Here is a 23,621-nt window from a genome sequence, read left to right as displayed (position 1 = left end):
TTGTTAAAGACAGAGCACAATAAATTAATACCGTTAAGTTGTTGCTGCAAAATGCAAAGCAGGTAATTTACTGCCAGCAAGGAACGGAGCCTTTAAACTGTAATGGATTAACTTTCCCAGCAGCAAATGTGTCCCCCGAGGGAGGGAGATGGGGAGGCAGGGGCGGGGCCGCCGGGCTGATGGTAGGGGGACCTGCCTGCTTCCCAGGGTGTGGGTCTGAGGTTGTCTAGGCCCCCACCATAGGTCTCCATTGGATGGCAACCCCTTCCCCCATTGTACAGGAGGGGAAACTGAGTCTTGGGTGGGGCAGGGAGCTGTAGAAGGGCACAGCAACACAGTGCTGGTGACCTGGGGCTTCCCGGGACAGCCCATACCCCTCTGGAGGAGGGGGCCGCAGGTGCCTCATCAGTGCGCCCACTCCGGGACTCTCAGAAGGAGCCCCTGTGGCAAACCTTTCTTTCTTGATGGTGACTAGAGAGGTCCCACTAGGCCTTGTCCCAGCCCATGGGTGACTGAGCCCGTAGAGCAGAGCGGGCCCCAGCCCCAGACTCGGTCTTCGCCTAGGTTCCTGCTCCTCCCAGCGTCCGCACCACGGCAAGGAGGGAAGGATCCTATTCAGTTAGGACCCAGGGTCGGGGCAGGAGGGGTACACCAGGAACTGAGTGCCAGGTCCAACCTCCCCCAAACAGGGCCCTCACGTCCAGGGACAGGAGGGGGCTGGGGAAGGAGGAAGTGGGGGGAGATCAGGAGGGGAGAGGTTAGTTCTGTCTGGGGAAGCAGTGGGTACGGTGGGTAGTCGGGGGAAGGCAGGTAGTGGGAGAGGCCAGCTGGGTACCTTGGCCCTCATCAGCACCTCTCAGGGGTGCCGCCCCCCCAGCGCTGCTCAGACAGCTCTGGGCCACCGGGAGAATTGCTGCAGCCCCAGCTCAGGGCGGGCTGCTGGGCTGGGCAGGTGGGCGGGTCTCAGAGACCCCAGCAGAATTCTAATTTCCCATTTATCTCTGCAGCTTCTCCAGCTATATTAAAGGGGCGATGCTCTGCAGTTGGCTCCCGAGCTAATTGGATTTGGGCCTCCACTCACTCCTGGGCAAGGGAGGGGGTTGTAGGGGGTGTGGAGATGGGGGGCTGACCTCAAACAAGCCTCGCCCCTCTCTGGACCCTCCCCTCCCTTCCTGATTTCCTAGGTATCAGGCAGGGGACCAAGAGCAGGACAGGACAGCACCCTCTCTCCTCCCTCCCCAGTCCAGCGCAGCAAGTACTATGTTCCTTTGGGCAGCTGAGTAAACTGAGGCCTGGGGGCTTTCAGTAACCTCAGGGGTTAGAGAGTAGCTACAGTGACTCTTTCTAAGAGCCTGGAGTCCCATTTTTAAAAGCCTGGTTACATTCAAATAGACCCAGGGTGGGGGGTGGAGCTTTCTGTGCCCATTTAGAAGATGGGGAAACTGAGGTCTCTTCCGCAGTTGTGCTTAGCTTTAGGCTTTTTTTGGTGGGGGAGAGAAGAGGGAGAGAGGGAATCTTAGGAAGGCTCCACGCCGAGCCACGTGGAGCTTGATCTCACGACCCTTGAGATCATGACCTGAGCCGAAATCAAGAGTCGGACACTTAACCTACTGAGCCATCCAGGCGCCCTCACTTTAGGATGAAATTCCTTTTGGGAAAGCTCCCTTCCATTCCCTCCCACCCCAGGGTCCTACACACGGGCTGAGCTGGAGGGAGGGGCCTCACCTCCCGCGCACAACCTCATTCCCAAACGATCCGCCAAGGAAAGTCCTACAGCGCAAGTCCAGACGGGAGGGAGAGAGAACAGAAAGGACCTGAGTCTGCCGGAGCCTCTTCCCTAGTGACTAAAGAGCCAGGCAGGCTCTTTACACGTGTCACCCCCATTTCATTGTCACAAGAGCCTCGTGAGCCGGCGTGACTCCCGTGACCATTTTCTAGACGAAGAACCCGGGGCTCCTGTCAGGTGTGCTTTGTGCAAGGTTTCACGGGGAGGAGCTGGCTGGGCTGGGATTCGAACCCAGAACGTGAGCTCTTTGCAGCATGCTCTCTCGTGCAAGAAGAAAGTCGGGATTCCGAATTCCGGTGACCGAGGCCCTGGAACCAGGGCCGGAGACGGTGACAAGCGGGGAAAGGAGCTCTGGGCTGGGAAGTGGGGGACCTGGGTTTGAATCTCTACTTGGCCCCGGACTCACTGCGTGAGATTTTAGTTCTCTGAGTTCAGCAGCAAAGCGCAGATACGAACGGTGCCAGCCCCGTGGGGTGATCGCAACGCAGGGAGGATGCCTGACGCATTAGCGCTGCGCCTGACACACAGTAGGTGTTCAAGCAAGGCTGGCTGTCATTTGCCACGGACGAATACACACCAGGCTCAAGACTGCTGGAGAAGCCCCGGGAAGAGCGTGGTCTGTTTCTCAGTCCTGGAGGTTGTCAGAGCTAGAAGTTCTTCCAGAGGGGGAAACTGAGGCCCGGCTTGCGACAAGTCAGTGGCAGAGCCAGCACTCGGCCCCAAGTCCACTGGCGGCCTCCCTGCTCCAGCCAGGGTGATGGTTCTCCTTCCAGTCTCCTTTTGCCCTGTGTGCCAGCATCTGTCTGTCCAGGCATCCCTCCCTAGGAGGCCAGCTAGATGGCTGACCCCAGCTGCCCTCTGTTCTCCAGCCGCTGGCAGGCACCGGCCCGAAAAAATGCAAAGAGACCCCCCTCTGGAGGCTGCTCTCCCAGTGTCCCCTGTCCAAATGTTAATTTTCCCAGGGCCTTGATAAGCCTTCCTGTCGCCTCCACGCGCCCGAGCTGTGGCTTTCCTCCTACTGAGGGGTAACACTTCTACCCTTTGGTAACTGGCTGTCAACTTCAGGCAGCGCCCGAAGTGGAGATCCGTGAGCAACCAGGACTGGCGAACCCCCATTCTGCCACCCAACCCTCTTAGACCCAGGGGGCCAGCCCACGTGAGACATCACCACCTGCCGTTCCAGAAAAGGTGTCGGGACCCCGACCCATTCCCTCCCTCTCAGCATTTCGGTGTGCACCTGCCCCACTCCCAATGGCCAACACCTGCGTCTCTTTACCTGAGGCCCGCTGAGGCCCCCAGAGCCACTGTGAGAGACACGGAATAAGGTCTGGGGAGGAGCTCCTAATTACTGACTCTTCCGGGCTGGGCTGTGAGGAACTCAGCTCCCTCACTCTTTGGCCAGTAAATACTCTGAGGTGTGAGTTCTCCACTGGCTCCCAGAATTCCCTGGGAGAGTCAAATTCCAGATGTCTTCTGGGATACTGGATTTTATCATGCACCCCTCACTAGCTCTCTCCCTGTCCCCCCTCACTTCCTACTCCCCCGGCTGCTGCTCTCTAGGAGGACATCCCCAACAAACTCCTTGCCCTTGAATCGTTTCCTTTGGGTCTCCTTTTGCAGGAACCCAAACTAAGACACTTGCCAACATTTTTTAGCAGCTCAAGATGTAATGCCTTCTAACCAGCAGTGGAGACACAATAGAGATCCAACACTTATCACATGCCTGCTACGTGGCAGGCCTGTGTGTTTCTTGCTCCTAGATCAATTTCTCATTCAAGCTAGACATTGCTGGGAAGTCTTGTCCTAATTTTACAGATGAGGAAACAGATGCTCAGAGAGGTGAAGGGACTTGCCCGAGGTCACACAGCCAGCAATCAAGTCCATATCCAAACTCGGGCAGCCCACGCTCAGCCACTTCATTCTACCTCCTCTACACAGAGGCAGGAAATGAAGCCAGGATTCACCTCCACGTGTGAGCAACAGCTTGGTTGGGAAACTTTCTTCTGGGGGCTTACGCTGGAGCAGCTTTCTGCAAGGTGCTAAGGATAATTCAATAAAAATACATAGTTTCTGCTCTAAAGGGGGCTGGCGATCTGATGGGGGAGTTAGATGCAGGAAAGTCTGTGCAGCTGGGATCTGTCCCAGAGTGTACCACAGCACCTTGCCTACAAGGTCCTCTTCTTAGAATCTCAGCACATTTGTGCTGGGAGGCAAGCAAGAGATTGTCTATTTCAATGCCCTTATTTTGTGGATAAGGCAACTGAGGCCCAAGAGAGATAGGGACTCACCCGAAGTTGTATGACGTGGCCAGGGCTCTTGTCTCTAAATTCTGCTGAGCATCACCCCTGCCCCTGCCCCGTGCCTTAGCCTTGCCCTGCAATTCTTCAAGAGAGCCAGAGGATCCATCAGGTTTATATGCAATTCTCAAAACTCAGAAGCCTCAAAGTTAATATATATATTTTTATATAATATATGAATCTATATGTAAAATATATATATATTTTTTTACTACATAAAATGTTTTAATTTTTGTGATACCTAAGAAAAAAATAAATATACAGACTTAGGGGGAAATATTTGCATATAGCAGGTAAAGGGTTAATAACCTTAATATACAAAGAGCTTTTACCAATCAATAAGGCAAAAATAAACAACCAAGAGGAAAGGTAGCAAAAGATAAGAGCCGGAGACGCCAGTCTAAGGAGTTGATGCCAGAGCTTGGGAATTCTGAGGATCCTAAGGGTGGTAAAACTGTTATTACTTGTTAAATAAACGCTTATTCATTATTAAAAGATCCATTTGTAGTGTGGGTCACACATTACTGCTTGTTAAACTGTTAAAATGCTGGGAGTCCTCCCAGATGCCTTATTCACAGTTATAATCGCAGAAGAAGGTGGCCAAATGCCAGAGCCACAGCCCGGTGGTGGGTCCCAATCCCTGCCCCCTCCCCCAGCCCTGTGCCTGTGGTTCCTGGGTCCCACGCAAAGTAGCCTTAGAGCCAAGTTGCCCCTACAGCCCGGATCAGGCAGACCAGGGAGAAACATGGCTGGGGAGTCAGGATGCCCAGGGGGAGATCCTGGCTAACCCCTCACCTGACTGTTGTGTCTCCACCTCCATCTACGGACCTCAGTTTTCCTGTCTGTGAAATGGGTGGGATGGCACCAGTGCCGTCAGAGGTGACTCCAGCACTTATGCGCTAGCTTTGGGGAGTGAGGGGAGAGGCCATGAGTGGCAGGGGGAGCCCCAGCACCTACCATCCTCCCTGCCCCCACCTCTCGGTAGCAGGAAGCTGCTGACATCATCAGCTAGAACTCCATTAAAGAACCCTTTTCAGGGGCGCCTGGGTGGCTCAGTGGTTTAAGCCTCTGCCTTCGGCTCAGGTCATGGTCTCAGGGTCCTGGGATCGAGCCCCGCATCGGGCTCTCTGCTCAGTGGGGAGCCTGTTTCTCCCTCTCTCTCTGCCTGCCTCTCTGCCTACTTGTGACTTCTCTCTCTGTCAAATAAATAAATAAATAATTATAAAAAAAAAAAAAAAAGAACCCTTTTCAGTGACTCAGGACAAAGATCCGACCTTACAGATGAGAAGACAGAGGGCGGGAGAAGAGCAGGGACTTGCGGGAAGTCGCCCAGCCCAGTCAGGACGGAAGCCCAGACTCTGCCTGCCTCCTCTCTCTCCCTGAAAGTGACGCTGGGCCCAGAGGCAGCTGCAGAGCCCCGTTCTGCTGTCACCTGCTCTCTACCTTCTGGTTCCCATTTCCCAGTCTCCGCCCCGCCCCCTCCTTGATTCCATGAAACTCCCTCCTACTCAGGGCCATATGCACCTTGCCCTTGCCTTTGGAGAGTCTGGTCAGGCCAGCATGGCCTCCAGGGCCAGCAGACTCCCTCTGTCTCTGCTCTGAAGGCAAGCTGTCCTGAGTTAGTGTCCCGGGGGCCCTACACTGCCTGCCAGGTTGCTATTAGCACGGTGGGCCTGCAGGTGAAGCACTGAGTCCCCAGGAGCCCCGCCCCCATCTCGGTCCTACAGAACACCTGCTATGTTTCATATGTTTCCTGCGTGTGTCCTTTATCTTCATGACTCCTCTTCTGTGTGCCCCGTACTGGCAGGGAGGAGATCGGGGAGGGGGGCCAGCTTTGGTGACTTGCTGAGAGACTCCAGGCAAGTCGTGTAACCTCAGGAACAGCACAGTGGTGAGGAAACAATTAGATAATCAAACGAAAGGTATGGTTAGCACAGTACCTCGGACATAGGGGGAGGTCAGTAAAGAGCAGCTGCTGTCATTACCCAAACAATGAGACTCAAAAATGTCCCCCTGGGGCTTCTTGGGAGGGGATCTGACACAAAGCATCTAGAAGGGGGCTCATTTAGGACCATCCTGGGGTGAGACCAAAAATGGCAGCTGGAACTAAGGTAGGGACATTCAGCCCCTTCAAAGGCAAGGAGCCCACCCTCATGGCTCCAAATGCTCACCAGGGCGATGACCACCTAGCCAGCTCCCACCGGGGGCGGGGGCAGCCAGTCTTGGGATCTGATCCAAACTGGGGATGCCAACATCCAGGGTGGGTGGGAGCCTGGAGCCCCAGAAGAGGCACATGATCAATACTAAGCCAATCTCTTACAAGATTACCCTGGCCTCTGCTATCCAGTCGTAAAGAAAATCACTCAGCACGCTAGGGAGATGTGAAAAATGCCACGGATTACAGTTTGGGATGTTCCCAGTGAGAGTAAGGGAGTCCGGGATTGTTTCCTGCAGTAAATAATTCATCCACTTTAAATTTCGGTTTTTCTTGCCATCGCCTTCCCTCCCTCCCTCTGTCTCCCGGCCTCTCCCGCCAGCTCCCTCTGGAGCTTGATGTCTCCCAGCCTCCCACCCCCACCTCCTTCCAGGGCACCCCCACAGCCAGCGAAGGAGCTCGTAATACAAATGTTTTGAGTCTGTTAATGACACTAATCGCCTTTCACTGCTAATTAGTAACGCTGCCAAGAAAAACTTCTTTGTTACCAAGGCTGAGGACCACCCAGGCAGGAAAGCCTACTTGGGGCAGCCGCGGGAAAAGCTGTAGCTATCCTGGGGAACCGGGCAGAGCTGGGAGTGGGGGTATGGAACCAAGAAGGGTCAGTGGACCGGATGGAGGGTGGTCTGGCTGGGGACAGCTCCTACCATGGAGCTCCCTGTCCTCGGCCTCATCTTCTACATCATTCAGAGGTGACAGCTTGAGGGGAGAGGGGTGGAGACTGGGACCAAGCCAGGAGGCAGAGAAAGAGATCCAGCCAGCAATGGCCCCTCAACCACCAGCGTGGTCCCTTCAGGGTCCCAAGTCAAAAACATGGACCAACTCCAACCTAGGAGTCAATTCTGAGACCCAGGGCACCAGAAACGGCCAATGACAGGTACCAACATGGAAACACTTTGAACCCCAGCAGCAGATGGCCCCTCAACAAGAAGACCCTGGAGAGGTACTGGGCACCCAAAGGCACATCAAACTGCCCTGATCTCCAGAAATCCGCACTTGGTGTGAGATGAATGATGGCTGACACCTGTTGGGCATTTCCTATGCCGGGCACTGTGGCACGATGCCAACAGCTCAAGCATGGTGATTGATTCCCCACGACAACCCAGTGAGGTACATACTTTCTCAGTGGAAGGCTGGTTTTTAACGTTTTTAATTTTTTTTTTTTTTTTTTTTGGTAAGGACTCTTCTTATCCCCATTTTACAGATGAAGAATCTGAGGCAGAGAAAGATCCAGTAGTATGTCCACAGTCACCAATAGGGCAGAACCAGGCTGTAAATTCAGGGAGCCTTGGTCCAAAGCCCACCTATTTTAAACACAAAATCTTCTTTTTTTAAGATTTTATTTATTTATTTGACAGACAGAGATCACAAGCAGGCAGAGAGGCAGGCAGAGAGAAAGGGGGAAGCAGGATCCCTGCTGAGCAGAGAGCCTGATGCGGGGCTTGATCCCAGGACCCTGAGATCATGACCTGAGCCAAAGGCAGAGGCTTTAACCCACTGAGTCACCCAGGCGCCCCAAACACAAAATCTTTAGCAGAGAAGTGAAAAGGCCATTTTCATTCAGTGCAAGCCATTCTAGAATCAGTTTGTGGGCCATTCGAGGACAGAGAAAGCATGTCATGCCTTGGGTGATCAGCACAGGCTTCCAGAAGGAGGTGTGGTCTGAGGGGGCCTTGAGGACTGCGTAGGAGTTAGTTCGGGGCGGGTGGGGTGGGGAAAGTGGGAGATAGAAAGGAATTCTAAAAAGATAGGGCATCTTGAGCAAAGCACAGAGGTAAGAAAGGGCAGGACTCAAGTGGTCTAATGATGTTTGAGGGGAAGCAGGAGGTAGGGGGATGGGAGAGACCAAGCTGGGGAGGGGCTGGAGGTTATGCTGGAGCCATGGGGGAACCACAGAAGCTGAGCAGCACAGAGGACCTGCCCTAGGAAGCTCCCTCTCTCTACCGCTAAGGGTTGAACACAGACATGGGAGATTGGTGGTAGGTCAGAAAAAGGCTGAGGGAGGAGTCCAAGAGGTGGGAACCAGGGGGCTCCCAGCAGACAGGAGGCCAGCTGGCTTTCTCCTAGGCACACAGGCATTGCCCAGGCCCCTTGAGGTAGAGGCATGACCTGCTGATTCAACCCCAGCTCGGGCTGTAGGGGGTCCAGCCCCCCGGAGCTGATCAGGCCAGAAGGGCCCAAGTCTCAGGGGCCTTCAAATCCCCCCATCCCAGCTTCACTCCCTTGGGTAAAGCGATGCCCACTCCTCTGATGGGGAGATCCTAGGATGTCGTGAACTCCTCTAACACAGCCTTGAAGATTCAAGCTACCTGTGTGTCATCTTCCTCAGGGGCCGCTTTCTGGGGTTCCTGCAGGCAGAAGACATTGTTTCCTCCTCTGTGGTCCCAGAGTACTTTGTCAATTTGCACAGCTCTGATGATCCTGGAGTGAGCTATTTTGTTTGTTTGTTTTAGGCTTTTGTTTTATTTTGTTTTTCAGTCTGCCTGCTGCATTAGCCTGGGAGCTCCTGAGAGCTCCTGGAGGGCCAAGGTGACAAGAGAGATCCTCCTGTGTGCCTGTGCGTTTGCAAACGAGGACAGTTTTTCATCAACACATTTTTTAAAGTGTGTCTCCCTTTCTAGATTGTGAGTGGTCTGCGAGAGTCTCTTGTCTTTATTTTATTTTACCTTATTTTATTGATCATATAGTAACATTGACCTTTTTTTTGGTGTTCAGGTCTGTAAATTTCAGCACATACATATAGACTCGTGTAATCACCATCTGAATGCACTTTGAGTTCACAGAAATGCTATTACGCTGAAGGGTCCTATCCGTTTCTTCCTCTTTTCATTTCGTGTTTTAAAGACCCATCCATGTCCGGTGCTGTGTCCGCATCTGTGGTACCAACAGCTGTCCAGACCTCGCGGTGTGTCCCCACGTCTTCCTGCCCACTCTCCCAGGGAGGGGACAAGGGCTCCCCCAACCACAGACAACTTTGGGATGAGTAACGCCCAGACTTGACCCCTGTGGACATACCAAGGATTTCCCTGGATTTATACTGAATCCCTGGGTCCTAAGGTCAGTATATAAATAATGATTTCTGAATCCCACATCACTCAGGTCACTCACAAGGATGTCCCAGCCCATCTTAGGAGATGACAGGCCATAGAGAGCCAGCACACGCTAATAGGCCTGTTCTGGGTGTTAAAATGTTGACACCTTTCCACTCTGGCGGATTAAGAGCTCCTTCCCTATTTTCTGAGTCTCCCAAAGTCTCAGCCCACGTCCTTAACCCCCAGGCCCTCCTGGGGCTTCTGGCTTTTCCTAGGACCCAGCAAGTATGGGTTACACCTGCTCCAGTTCCTGATGTCCACCCCCAACTGGTACATATTTTAAGTATCATTCTTTTTTTAAAAGATTTTTTATTTATTTATTTATTTGACAGAGATCACAAGTAGGCAGAGAGGCAGGCAGAGAGAGAGGAGGAAGCAGGCTCCCCGCTGAGCAGAGAGCCCGATGCGGGGCTCCATCCCAGGACCCTGAGATCATGACCTGAGCTGAAGGCAGAGGCTTAACCCCCTGAGCCACCCAGGTGCCCCGTATCATTCTTTTTTTTTGAAGATTTTATTTTTAAGTAATCTCTACACCCAACGTGGGGGCTTAAACTTACAACCCCACGGTCAAGAGTCATATGCTCTACAGACTGAGTCAGCCAGGCGCTCCTGAATATCATTCTTATCCATAACCCTGTGTAAGGAAAGAGCCAGAGACTCTGAAGGTTGAAGTTCAAGTCCTCTCCAGCCAGTCTCTGGCAAGCCCCTCCTCTTACTGGATTCCCACAAGTTCAGGGCTTGCCATGCTGCCCCGAAAATATGTTGACAGAATCCTCACAGCCACCCTGAGAGTTAGGAGTGGTTCTGCCCATTAGACAGATGAAAAAGCTGAGGCCCAGAGAGCATGAGTGACTTGCCCAAGGTCACAGTTAGTGGGGGTGGGCCAGAGCTGGGACCCAAGAGCCCCTGAAGATGGAGACAGGCTACAGTGCACTCTTGCTCTGAGGGGTCTCTCTCTACTCCACACCATGCCACGTGCAGAAAAAGGCACCAAACTCCACCTCGCTCATCTTTGATGCATGAGTACAGGAGAGGTGAGCTGCGCAGCTGTGGGCCGGTTGGCACAATGCCGGGTTTTGTAGACATTTAATTAAACACTCGTTAATTTCGATTTTGTGGTTTTCTTTTTGTATTTTGGAACTAATCTTTTTTTTTTTTCCACTTTTCACATCTCGAACTTGTCTTTAAGCCCTTGACAAGAAGATCAAGGGCCCTTCTGAAGGCTTGCGCATCCCACGTGGGACTGGGGCCTGCCAGTGACTGCGCCCAAGTCGGTCCCTCCGACTCAACGGTGAGTCCTTGGTAGACCCCCTGGCTTCAGTCGATTTGGGAGCGAGGGAGACACAAGGGGTCAGGATACCTGGGGTTCTGTCCTCAGGGAGCCCCGTGCTGCCCCTGAAACTCAACATTCCTGAAACCAACTTTCTTCAGCCCAAGGAGGGTCTGTGCTCTAACCGGTCATGGCCAGGGCTGGGCGCACAGTGATTCTCAAAGGTCAGCACCTGGGGCAGGGGTGGGGGGCCCCAGCAGAGGCTAGAAGTTCTCCATAGTTTGTTTTTAAATGTAGAGAGGAACAAGGAAGGAAGAGGGACATGCCAGGCTTAAGAGCCCCGGTCCAGATTAATAACAGGGTCAAGCGACATTTATTGGGCACCTACTGGATGCCAGGTGCTGTACTGTTCTCCTCTTATTTCATCTTCACGACGTCTGTGGGGCACAGGCAGGGCAGTTATGCGACATATTTAATACCCAGCTTAGCCCATGAGGACCTACCAGAGCATTCACCGCTGATCCAGAAGCAGGTCCTCGTGGCTCCCAGAGGATTTGACCTTTGGTTTTTGGATCGCGGGGAGCGGAAGTGTCCCTGGGGGGACTGGAGTCAGAGCAGGGAAGAGCGCTGGGCCATCCTGCTCAGCTCCTCCTTGCTGAGCAGGGTGGGAGGATGGCAACATTTACACAAGGTTGGCTGAAGCTCGCTGCAGGTTCCAGGCTCATTGTCATGCCCACTTCCCTGTCAAGGAGACTGAGGCTTGGAGAGGAGCCCTGACTTGCCACCTCCAGTCAGGAGGGGCTTCCTGCATTCAGACCCAGGTCTGGCTCATGCCAGGCTCGTAGCTTTAATCACGGGACTCCTGAGGTTTAACTACCTTGTCCCAAGCCAGGGAACTCTCACGCTGGCTCTTGTCTTCCCCCTAAAGGCCTGGGCATCGACCTGCCTGCCGCCTGCCGCGGTCTCCAGCGCAAACGTGGAGGAAGGGAAGGGTTAATTGGGCCACAGCCCAGGGCAGGCATGGCTCAGCTCTTGGGCCTGGAAGCCGCTGGCACCTGCCCTGGTCTTTCATCTTCATGGGCTCCAGGTGAGAGAAGCCGGAGCCAGGCCCACCAGGGACCCAGCAGCCTGGTTTCCTTTGATTCCTGCAGAGGCTGAGCCCAGAATCAAAAGCAAGCAGCAGGACCAGGATGGCCGCCTCAGGCCACCCCTTCCCACTTGCCAGACCCTGGCCTCTGCAGGGGCTCCCCTCCAGTCAGATTCTTGGGGACCAGCCGGAGCAGGAGAGGTGCTGCCAGGAGCTCCAGACCACAGGAGAGAAGGGAGAACAGCAGAGGGCCAGGGCACCAGGGGCTCAGACCTCCGGGACAGGTCCCGGGGTGGGGCAGCAGGGGGTGCCCACAAAGCACAGAGCTTGAACATGGCCTGTCCCTGAGGTGGAAATTACCTCGTAGGGTGCAGGTCTCAAGGTGAGAGCTGCAGGGGGCCGGTGAGAAAAGCAAGGAATTTAAAAAGAATTAGTCAGGAGGAGGTGACAGGCCCATTCTGAAGCAAGATGAATGGGTTTCAGTTGGCGAAAATGATTCTAATTTATAATCTGCTTCTTGCTGCCGCTCGCCAATTAATTCTCTATAGATACATAAATAGGCCGCGTGTTTGCTTTGCTTCAAACGTAATAAACATTACACTCTGTCCTCTTCTTTTGTGCCGGTTCCTGTCACGGCATTAGTCCCCACAGCTAATTCCTCACACCTGTCTCTGCCACTCAGGGGAGCCGGCTGAACGGGGAGGAAGTGCCCGGCTCCAGGAAACTCCAGGCACCAGGAGATAAATGATGGAGCCAGAAGCTGCGGGGCGCAGGGCTGGGTTCCCTTCTTGCTGGGGAGAGGCCCTGGGCAGGCAGGCAGGGAGGGAGAAGAGCCCCCATCCTCCTCTTGAGACTCCCATGTCACAAACTTTGGGACTGTCCTTCCCGTGAGGGAGGGAGGGAGGCAGAGAAGCAGCCGTCATTCCCTTCTGTCTCCCCTCCCTACCACCCTCCCCCCATGGGGCTCCAGACCCTCCGGGGTTCCCTGGTTCTTTCAGACCTTCCCCTGCTCCTGAAGAAGGAGCCCAGAAGATTCTTTCCCTGACCAGCTGCCTCCTTTGTGTCTTTATTCATACACCTCACCTAGCAGCAAGATCTTTTCCTAAACCCCTCTTCCTTTTTTTTTTTAAGATTTTATTTATGTATTTGATAGACAGAGATCTCAAATAGGGGGAGAGGCAGGCAGAGAGAGAGAGAGAGAGAGAGAGGAGGAAGAAGGCTCCCCGCTGAGCAGAGAGCCCTATGGACTCCCGGATCATGACCTAAGCCTAAGACAGAGGTTTTAACCCACTGAGCCACCCAGGCTCCCCCTAAACCCCCCCTTCCTAAAAGGGAACTCCCTCTTCAACACTCCCTGTGACCCTCTCCTGCTTGAAACTCTCCCTAGCACCATCACCGTCTGACATAGTATGTATTTTACTAATCTGACTTATTGGTTGTCTCCCCAACCCGAAGGGAAGTCCACGAGGACGAGGGTACACCCCCCACTTTCGCTGTTAGAGACTCTGTGTGGTGCCTGGGCTCAGAGTAAGTGCTCAGTAAATATTTCTGGAATAAATGAGGTGGGAGTGGGATGGGAGGAGGCAGATGGGACCCAAAGATGGACATGGTAGCTCAGGGCAGCGTATCAGCTTGCGGTCTTGCTGGACCCCTGAGAAGCAGGTGAAACCAAGTAGGGTGGTTGGGGGTGGGACTTACCCAAGGTGACGCCCTGGGTTAGTGATGGAGTGGGGGACTAGGTTCTTCTCTAAGGCAGCTCAGGCCAGGAATGTACAACTCACAATGATTCTCCTGGGAGGCAAGGGATGTCGGGGAAACTCACAGAAGCACCATGACTCGTCCTAAGTCACTCAGTCATTAACTGAATGTAATGATTGAGTTCCTACTGTGTGCTGGTGTGGCTCTAGGAGGTGAGGATGCCCAGCAACTAGGTCAGATGAGCTCCCTGCCCTTCCCAACCTTACAGCCTTAAGGGAAGGCACAAGAGCTAAGAAGATAAACCAAGATGAAAAGCTAGAAGTGATGGCGGGGTGGGGGGATGCCACTTTACTTGGGTGGTCAAAGAAGTCCTTGACAAGGAGGAGCCCGAGCAGAAACCCCTGAGAGGACAATGGTGTGTGCACAGGGCAGGGCCTGGGTTCCCACTCACACCTGCCTACCCCAGAGTGTGTGCTCTTCTTCCCCAAACTGCATTGTCATTAAAGCTGGGCATTCAGAGGGGTGCCTGGCTGACTCAGCCAGAAGAGTGTGTCACTCCTGATCTCGGGGTGGTGAGTTCCAGCCCCACATTGGGTGTAGAGATGACTTAAAAACTTTTTTTAAAAAAGGCAAAAAAAGCATTCGGGGCGGGGGGGATGGAGATGACAGGGAGAAGACTCCCTCTGAGCCTCTGGCACAGGACATGGGAGTTGGAACCTGGACACTGGGAGGGAAATGACCCATAGCCAGGGATGGGGGGGAGACTCTCCAATAGGGGGAATGGAAGGGGTCAAAGCCTGGAGGAGGCAGGGCAGGTTTCGGGCAGAGGTAAGCTGGCTCTGGAGGGAGACGGCGGGGAAGTCTGGATTTGTAGTGTTTGCCAATTTTCATGGTGTAAATACTCTGGACATGGCCAATTTCAAGGACTTGCAAAACTGTTGGAAAATTCCTGAAAAACCTAACAATTGGCTTTGATGAGCCAGCACAAGCCAGCTCCAGCCCATCAGGGTTTCAGGTGTCCATAAGGAAGCTGGCCAGGCAGCATCCACAGCAGGGGAAGAGCAAGAAGTAGCTTCAACGGTCTGCACGCCACAGAGAATTCTGGATTCTAATCATGGGAAGGGCCCTCAGCCCTTGTGAAATTATCCCCTGCCACTCCTCCTTTATTCTGCGGAATAGGAAACCAAGGCTGATAGAGAGCCAAGGACTTGCCCAAAAACAGAGAGGGAGTTGGGGCCAGAGCCAGGACTGGGAAGAGATCTCAGACTTCATGGGGTAACCAGTTCCCTCTCCCTGCTTCTTACAGGGTCATGATCCATGACAGCCCCATCAGGCCTGATAGCCCAGGACTCCACCATCCACATGGGGCAGGAAGAAGAAAGCAGCTCCAGGTCCAGTGGAGTGCAGAGGTGGGAAAGCCTACGCCATCTGGTGGGCTGATGCTTACGCTGGGTTTTGAAGGATAAATAGGAGTTTTCCAGCAAAACAAAGAAAGAGATATCCAAGGGACAGGAACGGCATTATAAGAGCTCTGAAGTCTGATAAGAAAATAAAAGCACCTGACATTATCAGGCTGTAAGGTGCAAAAAGGAGGGAGCTAGAGATGAAGCCTGAGAGGTGAGGCCCTGCCCCTCATGCCAAAGCAGTCATGGGGGCGCTTTCAGGCCACTAAAAAGAAGCTCTCTTTAGACGGGTCCCCTTGTCTTCTCAGAAACAGGTGAGTGAGACACTATGCCAAGATCCATTTCCTCATGGATGAGGGCCTGCAGGTGAGAAATGGCTCAGGTTCTCCAGCTTCTGGGCCTTTCCCTACTGGTGCATCGCCAGTCACCCCACAGCCCCCTGCTGATCCCCCTTCCCCTCCTGCTGGCTGCTCTCCTCCAGGCCAGGAATAGAACCTCACATCTGACAATCCTCAGCGGTGTTTAAATTTAATAGGCCTTCCTGCTTTTTTTCCTCTTCAGCACCTGGGCTGGGCGCTCTGTAGCTGCCCTGGGGAGAGGCAGGTGAATAATTCAGGGAGAGGCAGTGTTTGAAGTGTCTGGCGGGGCAGGGGTGGGGTGGGGTGGGAGGGGTTGTGTGTGGTGGGGCTGTCTCACCCTCCCACCCCAGGGAAGGGGGTTCAGGAGGGATGGTCCAGGCGCTCAGGCCCTGTTCAACCCTCAGTGCATCTTCAGGGCCTCTCAGGAAAGCTCAGGGGAGCCCTATTTCCCTCTCCTCACAACCACCTGCAGCGCGAGGCTGCAGGGCTGCGGCTTCCTGGGGAAGGGAGAAGAAGGGGAGGCGTGCCTTTCCCAGCGGGCAGCCCAGGCTTTGGATCTGGGTCCAGAAAGAGAGAGAGAATGGGGACAGTGTGTCATGGGGGAAGCAGAAAGTGGGGGCTTGGGTCCTGGGGTCGCAGCTTTCCTGGCCCAGAAGTTCCTTGGGTTCTGGGCTCCTTCTTCCACCTCAGCCCACAGCCCGCCCCTCCAAACTGAGCAGCCTTTCCGTGGTCTGGTTTTGGCACCTTTCCAGTCATGTCCCTTCCTCCCTCCCTCCCTCCCTCCTTCCTTCCCTCATTCATTCAACAAGTATTTACTGAGCACCTACTCTGCTCAGTACCCACGGGATACAGCAGTGAACAAAACAGATTCAGTCCTGAAGCCCAGGAGCTCTGTACCAACCTGGTGCCCGCTCCCTTGAGGAGAAAGGGGGAGAGGGGAGAAGGACCCCAGGCCCTAATATCTGGTCTGGCCCCTACCTGTTCTGAGTCCTCTGGTTGGTCACTCCCCCCCTTCCCCGCCCAAACCTGCGTTTTAGGGAGCTGGAGCATGGGACTGATAATCCCACTTTGCGATTTGCTGTTCTTAATTAGAGCAGACACTTCCTCTGAGTGTCTTACATGGATCTGCTCTCGAAGGCTTCACCCAGCTCCTCGACACAGGCGACGAGGATAGTGGGACGTGGAGAGGTGGAGTCACTTGCCCAGGATGACACCGCTGGTGAGGGGTGGGGGACAGGATTTGAACCCAGACAACCTGGCTGCGCTATGACCTCCAGGAGGTGTCTAAGCAGGCAGCGGGGGTGGGGGGGTGGGGGGGAACCCCGCCCCCACCCCCACCCCTCCGTGAGTTGGGTCCTCCCACCCACCCCTGCCCCTGTGCCCTATGGCAGGGGTTGGGAGGGAGCCGGCTTGGCAGAGGCTCCTAATGCGGGGAGCTCCTCGAGTGAGGCGGGGCGGCCCCCTCCAACCCCATCCTGGTCCCTGTCCCTTCCCAGGAGGAACTGGGGTGCGTCCTGACTGCCTCCCCCCCCCCCACCGTCCCCGGCGGGCAGGCAGCCCCAGTCCCCGCGCTGACATTTCTTTGGTTGTTCATGTCACGGCCCTTCAGTCTGCGCAGTTTTACAAATGTGCTGGCGAGATGAAAGGCGCAGGGAACAGCGACTGGAGAGCAAGTTCGGAAAAGCTTTTAACTTCCAGCTCCCACAGACAAAGGGGAGGAGGAGGAGGGAGAGAGAGGAGGGGAGAAGAGAGGGAGCAGACTAGAAGGACAGAGCAGGAAAGGGGAAGGAAAGAGGGAGGGAGGGAAGGAGGGAGGAAGAAAGGAAGAAAGGAGGGAGAGCAGGGAGGGAGGGGAAAAGGGGGAAGGAAGGGAGGGAAGGGAGGGAGGAGGGAAGGAAGGGAGGGTGGGGAGAAGAAGGCTGAAAGGGAGAAGGGAGGGTAGGAGAGAGCAGGAGGGGAAGGAGAGGGAGAATGGGGACAGAGAGCCCCAGTAGGCCAGGCAGAAGGGAGAAGGAGGCTGAGGGGCAGAGGTGACCAGACAAAGGAAAGGGATAGAGAAAGACTCACAGAGAGTCTAGTTTACGGAGAGAGAGAGGGAGAGAGAGAGAGAGAGACAGAGGGAGAGGGAGAGGGGAAAGATAGCCAGAGAGAAGAGTAGAGGAACAGATAGAGACAAAAAAGAGGAGTCAGAGATAACAAGTCAGAAAGACCCAGAAAGGAAGGCTGATGGAGAGAAGGAGGCAGAGACCCCATTGGAGGTTGTTGGGAAGGGGAGACAGTGGCCAGTGGTGAGAAGACAACAGACAGACATAAAAGGATGAAACAAGGAGACACACATGGGCCGGTGAGCTAGTGCAGTCCGGGAGATTACAGGGAGGGAGGCCGCAGACCCTGGAGCTTACAGCAGTCTGTGCCTCCCCCCTCTGGTCCCTGCTCTTCCTCCCTCACCCCTACACCCCTCCCAACCCCCAGGTACCCTGGGGCAGGCCTGGCTCTTAAGCCAGTCAGACTAGAGCAGTGACTCTCGGTTGGGGGTGATTTTGCCCCCCAGGGACAAGGGGACAAGTGACAAATGCCTGGGCACCTTTTTGGTGGTCACAAGGAGGGAGGCACATTACTGGGGTCTAGTGAATAGGGGCCAGAGATGCCACCGAACTTTCTCCCTCGTGCAGGACAGCCCCCACAACAAAGCTTTTTTCAGACCCTCCCCCATGTTAACAGAGCTAGCTCTGGGCGGGCCGGTCCCAGGTCCCAGCCTGCCTCCTTCTAAACCCCCGCTCTGCCACAAAGTACTTGTGCGACCCTAGGCGACTTGTGTAGTTTCCCTGTGCCTTGGTTTCCCCAACTATACAGTTCCAAGTTGGTTGCCATGAGAATCAACTGAAGTCATAAGTGTGAAGCACTTGGCCCTGGGGCCAACCCAGGGCGTGTGCTCCCGATGCCAACTACTGCTCTTACCCTCTCCTCCGATCTGCGGGACAGCACTGAGGAGGTGACCTGCCCCACGTCATGCAGCCTTCATGGGCCACTGCTGTCCTCTGCCCAGGGCTTCCTCTGTCACCCTGCCTCTTGCCGCCCCTGTCACACGGCAGCTGAAGTCCCCACTCACCTTCTCCCAGCCCAAGTGCAGCCCAGAGTGCACCAAATTGACCTCCCCGCTGTGTGACCTTAATGTCTTAATGTCTGTGTGACTTTAAGGTCTCAACACCCTGTGCCTCAGTTTCCTCCTTTTTAAAAAGGGGGCTTCTATTAGAACCGGTTGTGAGAACTTAAAAGCAAAATCACAGCCCACAGCCAGGGCTCGGTAGTCATTGACGGAGACCTCAGTGTGTGCCCGGAGCCTAGCACAGTGCCTGGCATGGAGTGGCCACTCGGAGGCAAGTGGAGGAAGGAGGAATTGGAGGGAATGGTGGGAGTCTGAGAAGAGGAGTCGCTGAAAGAGGATATGCAGCGGGGGATCTGATAGAGTCCCAGGGAGAAGCGAGGAGAGGAGAGAGATCAGAGGAAAGATGTGAGAGTAGTTCATCCAACAAACATTTATTGAGCACCTACTGTATGTATGCAGATGTGAAAGCAAGTGTCCCAGGCCAGAACTACCTGTGGATGATTAAGTAGGTCTGAGCCCTGTGTGAACAGCCCACTCCAGGCTGGGTCAGCAAGGCGGGGGCAGGGGCGGAGGGCAGCTGGACCAAAGAGCCAAAGAAAGTGAGTCCAAGGGGAGAGAGAACAGAAAGTGAGGAGAAGCCCCTGGGAGGGGCTGGCCTCTCGGTCTCAGAAAGCACCGAAGAGTAGAGGCTAAGAATAGAGAGAAGAGGGGAGGAGAGAAGGGGGGACACGAAGGAGGGCCAAACAAAGCAGGGCTGGGAGAGATCAACGACAGGGAATAAACCTAATTGGAGAGAGGGAGGGAATGGGCTGGCAGGATGGAGGATAAATCTCAAAATAAACAAAAGTGTGATGGAGTTTAGAGGAAGGGGCGCCAGAGGGAGAGAAGAGTCCAGTCAGCAGGGAGGAGGCAAGGGGCTGGATGGAAATTAGAGAAGGAAGGAGAATGAGTGTTCGACAGGGGTGAGCTAGAGCCTGGGCCTGGGGGTCCCCACTGGGGCCCTGGCAGGTCCTGCTCTCTCTTACCCTGAACTTCAGCGGCTGATCAGATATTGGTCTGTGTCTGGTGGGTGACGGCAGGGCAGGACAGAAGGAGATGGTGGTGGTGTCCCCTGTTACCCTGTACCTGCCTATCTGACAGCTCTCAGATGTCTCCCAACCCAACACAAGGGGTAGATCTATGGAAGCTGCTGGTCCTAGCCTACCTCCTGCTGAACAACCTCATGTTGTGAACTGATAGGTGGGGGGGGGGGGGGGTCGCTCCCCACTTAGGCTGCGTGGGGGTCTGAAGAGGAAGCCACTGCAGCCAGGAGAATGAAGCCGGGCAGGGTGGGAAAGACCTCTGGCAGCGGCAGCTTGAGTTTCAAGAGAACGGGAAACCAGACCTGCTTGGTGTTTCATGGGAGTGGGGAGGGCGGGGGTGGTTATTGGGAGGCTCTGGGGGCCAAGGGAGCGCTAAACCTTAGGATAGGGCTGCCTCGCCTGCTTACTTCCTCAGTTGCAGTGATGTCCATCACCTCTCCAACCCCGCCAAGAGGAAAAGCCTCAGTTCTCTTCCTGGGACAGCTGACCTAGCACCTCCCTGGGGACTGGACCCCGGCCTCTGTCCACTTCAAAGCACAGTGATTGCCTCTGAAACTGGTGGCTGTGTGCAGGGGCCTTTCCGGGGCGGCCAGCCAGGGCGGCCCCTGGAGAAGCCTGACCCCCCTCCCTCCCCTGCGCCCCCTCTCCCTCCCCTGCGTCCCCTCTCCTCCGCAGCCCGTCTCCCATAGGAGTGGGAGGGAAATGGGGAACCCTAGACGCAGGAAAGTCGGGTGAGGGGGAAGGGTCGGATCTGGAAGCGGGACCTCTGGGGAGCTGCCAGGCGGGGAGGGAGACGGTCCCCCTCCTGGGGGCGCTCCTTTCGCGCGGATCTGGCGCCGAAGGAAGGAGGGGTGCCGCCCCCCCACCCCAGGGGTTTCCTGGGTCTGGGCCGCCCAGGGCGCTGGCGAGGCCGGCCCCTCCCGGCGGAGGAGGGGCGCGACCCGGGCAGGGGGTCTGGGGGGGCCGGGGCTCCCGGGGCTGCGGGGTCCGGGCCCCACGGCCGCCTGCGGCGCGGCGCGGCGCTCCTGCCCGGCGGGCGCTGCATTCTCCGAGTCTCCACCAGAGGCTGCGGGAGGAAGGAAGGGATCCGTCCCTTGCACACTTCCCCCCTAGTCAGACACGCACACTCCCTCGCTCCCGCTCGCTCACTCCCTCGCTCTCTCGCTCACACACACACACACGCGCGCACACGCCGCCGCGGCTCCCCCTCTCGCGCCCGCTCTCCCTCCGGCTCCTCCGGGCGGCCGCCGGGCTCCGGACTCGCCCGCCGCACGCAGCGTCCCGAGGCGGCAGGACTGGGGGCAGCCCCGGGCCGCTCCCCGAGGTAAGGGCGCTGGGCGCCGCGGGAGGGGCGGCCGGATCGCCGCCGAGGGGAGGCTGCCCGGCCGGGAGGAAACCCCCTGGCCGGCGGGAGCGGCCCGGCGGGCGGCGCGGGGGGCGAGCCTCCCGCCGCAGGGGGAGCCCGGGTGCCCGCGCCCGGCCCCCGCGCGCCCCCTCCTCTCGGCTGGGCGGGCGGGAGGGAGTTTCCCACGTCCAAACTTTCCCCGGCGCGGAGCCGAGCCGCCTCTCGGCCCGGAGCCCGCGGCCCCCCGCCCCCCCCACCCCGCCCCGCCCGCCGCGCGCCGGGAGCCGCCGGGACCCCCAGCGGGCCGCGGGGTGGCAGTGCCGGGGGCCAAGCCCGCGCGCGGAGAGGGGCTGGGGAGGGGGCGCGCGGTTCCTACCCGGGGGCCGGGACCCAGGCGTTCCCCGCTCCCCCACCCCCTGCTGCCGGGGCTCGGCTGCCGGGCCCCTCCCAGAGGCGGGGTCCGGAGCCGGGAAATACCGCACGGCGCGAGCGTGAGCGCGCGGTGTGTGTGTGTGCGAGGTCGTGCCGCGTCCGGGGGCACCCAGAGGCAGACTCGAGGCGCGGCGACACGCACGGCTGCGGCCACCTCGTGGGGGAGCGGGGAGCTGGCTCACGGGGACCCCGCCGGCTCAATCAGCGCGACCCGGCCGCCCTCGGGCCGTCGGACCGGCCGGCGGACCCGCGGTGAGCGAGGGGCCGCGCTGCCGTCTTCCCTAGGACCGGGCTCCGGGAACACTGCCCCTGCATGGGCGAAGGATCGGGCCCGACGGCCTCAAGTCCAAGGGGACGGCCACTTGGGACTGACCCTCTGGGGCCGGGACGCTGAAGGGGTAGCTGTAGATTTCATGGGCACGCTTGGTGCCCGGCGCCCGGCGGTGGGCACGGCCGGAACCTGTCTCCCTAGCTCCTCGATACTTGACCTCCCTTCTTCCTCTTCTCTAGCACTGTCAGGTCCCTACCCCAGCTAGGGCGCGGCTGGAGACCTCCAGGCTGGGCTGCGGCGGGAGGAGCTCATCGGGAGTCCCCCGAGGTCTCCCCGAGCTGCAGGGCACCCCCTGGTGGCGGGCAGAGACGCCGCAGTTTGAAGCCGCCCGGAGGCTTCGGACACTCGTGCTCCTGGGAAGGTTCTTGGTTCTTCCTTCGCAGTCAGCCCTTCCAGCCCTTCAGGCCGGGCCAGAGGTTGCGCAGGCTGACTCCGGTTTCTTTGGGTCCTATTCCAGCTCTCTCTGGGTCCCTGAGGCTAGCCAAGGTACACAGCACAGGCCGAGGCCCATTTGAGGGCTTTGCCTGCAGCTCGCCCTCCGTGGGCCACTAACCGGGTTCTGGATCTTACCCTCTTCCTCCTCTAATCCGAGTCCCTGCCCAGTACCAGCATCACCATGGCCTTGGAACCCAGAGGCTCCTCCCTAACCACCGTGACCCTCTGTTCCTCATTGGTACCCCCCACACTTGTCCATCAGTGCCCCCCTCCAACTTTTCCCCCTATCCACCAGCCCTTCTTGGAATTTGGCCTCTACACCTATAAGGGCATCCTTTGGTCTTTGCTCACCTATGACCATATCTCTCCCGCTCATCTTCCACTTGGCCTGCCCCAGTTTCTCTCCGTCGCGGTCACCTGCTCCCCAGCCCCCTGCCCGCGCCGGCCACTTCTCCACTCCACCCTGACTCCTTTCCCTTCCCAGGGTCTGGGACGCTGCTCTTCCATTCCTCCTGGCAGGTCAGGCCATTGTCAATATTTAAACACTGCTTCATGGGGGAGTCTGTGTGCCCTTCTGGGACCACCTCTTGCCGTCTCTGGGGAAGGTACTTTGCAAAGCCAACCAGGTCTCTCTCTGCCAAGGGCCAGCTGCCCCTCCTGCAGGGCTCCCTCAGCCGACTCTTGCAGACAAGAAACCCCTTCCCTCCCCTATTCCGCACTGCGACCACCTGGGCTTCCCTCCTTCCCATCTTAAAGTATGGCAAACCGAGGCCTGGGTCACAAAGGAAGCTCCATCCAGAGCCAGAATGGGGGCCCAGGAGCCCTGACTTCCAGGCCTCACCAGCTCTCCTTATATGTAGGGCAGGTCTGGGGGGAGGGGGGAAGTGGAACTGGTTCTTGCCTTTGAATGGCAAGCAGAACAAGAAGATACTTTGCTTAAATGCAAGAGGTGTTTACATTTCAACCCACCGAGCTCCTAAGCCAGTACCCAGGGGAAGCTGTCCCAGTGCTTTTGGTGCAGAAGCGTAAGGGAAAGACACTGAGGACAGAGCTGGGCCCCTAAAGGTGTGGTGCAGCCCCAAGCAAGTCTCAGCCCTTCCATAAAGTGTGTGATCGCCAGTGTTTCTGGTGGTCTGGAATGATCGTGCCTAGAGGTAGGACTTCCAATCTGCTGGCCACCGCTCTGGCTTTCCAGAGGCCTTTACCGACAAGGCTGGGGAGGGACCCCGGGAGGGCCTGTCTCTTCCCGGTTAGCAAAGTTTGGAACAGCCCGTTTATTTAGCACATGGATGATAGGAGTCAGCCAACTGCAATTCCTGTCCTGTTTCTGTTCTTTCTTTTCCCCTCCTTTCTCATCTATCAGGAAGCTCCATTCGGAAATGCAGCCTCAGATACTGAGAGAGAGAGAGAATGATTCCTGTTTATATAACTCGGGCAGCAGCCGGCTCTCTTGGCCTGGGAGGGGGTGGGGGCTGAGGACAGAGTCAGGGACTTCTCAGAGAAGAGGAGACCCTAAGGTGGCTTGGGCTGGGGACTTCCCCGTCCTGCCCCGGAGTTGACCCAAAGAGGGCGCTAGGGGTCAGGGACAAGAGGGAGATTCTACTCGGGTCAGACTGGGAGAAGACCCAGGCCACACCAGGGGAGAGAAGCCTCCTGCTCCCAGTGGGGGTGGGCGTACCCTCC

At 56.6% G+C, this 23,621-nt stretch overlaps 1 protein-coding gene across 2 annotated transcripts in view; it reads left to right on the top strand.

Moving 5' to 3' along the window:
* The first annotated feature begins 20,433 nt into the window (after positions 1-20,433).
* Positions 20,434-23,621, top strand: part of CDH22 (cadherin 22) — a 121,094-nt gene continuing 117,906 nt past the window's right edge. For both annotated transcript variants that reach the window (XM_045980174.1, XM_045980175.1), the window contains exon 1: positions 20,434-20,719. The gene's annotated coding sequence lies outside the window, so the exon portion shown is untranslated. The remainder of the gene's footprint in view (positions 20,720-23,621) is intronic.

This window comes from Meles meles, chromosome 16 (genome assembly GCF_922984935.1).
Source record: "Meles meles chromosome 16, mMelMel3.1 paternal haplotype, whole genome shotgun sequence".
Lineage (NCBI taxonomy): Eukaryota > Metazoa > Chordata > Mammalia > Carnivora > Mustelidae > Meles > Meles meles.
The sequence above is the reverse complement of the archived record's forward strand: the minus strand, read 5'-3'. Positions and strand labels throughout refer to the sequence as shown.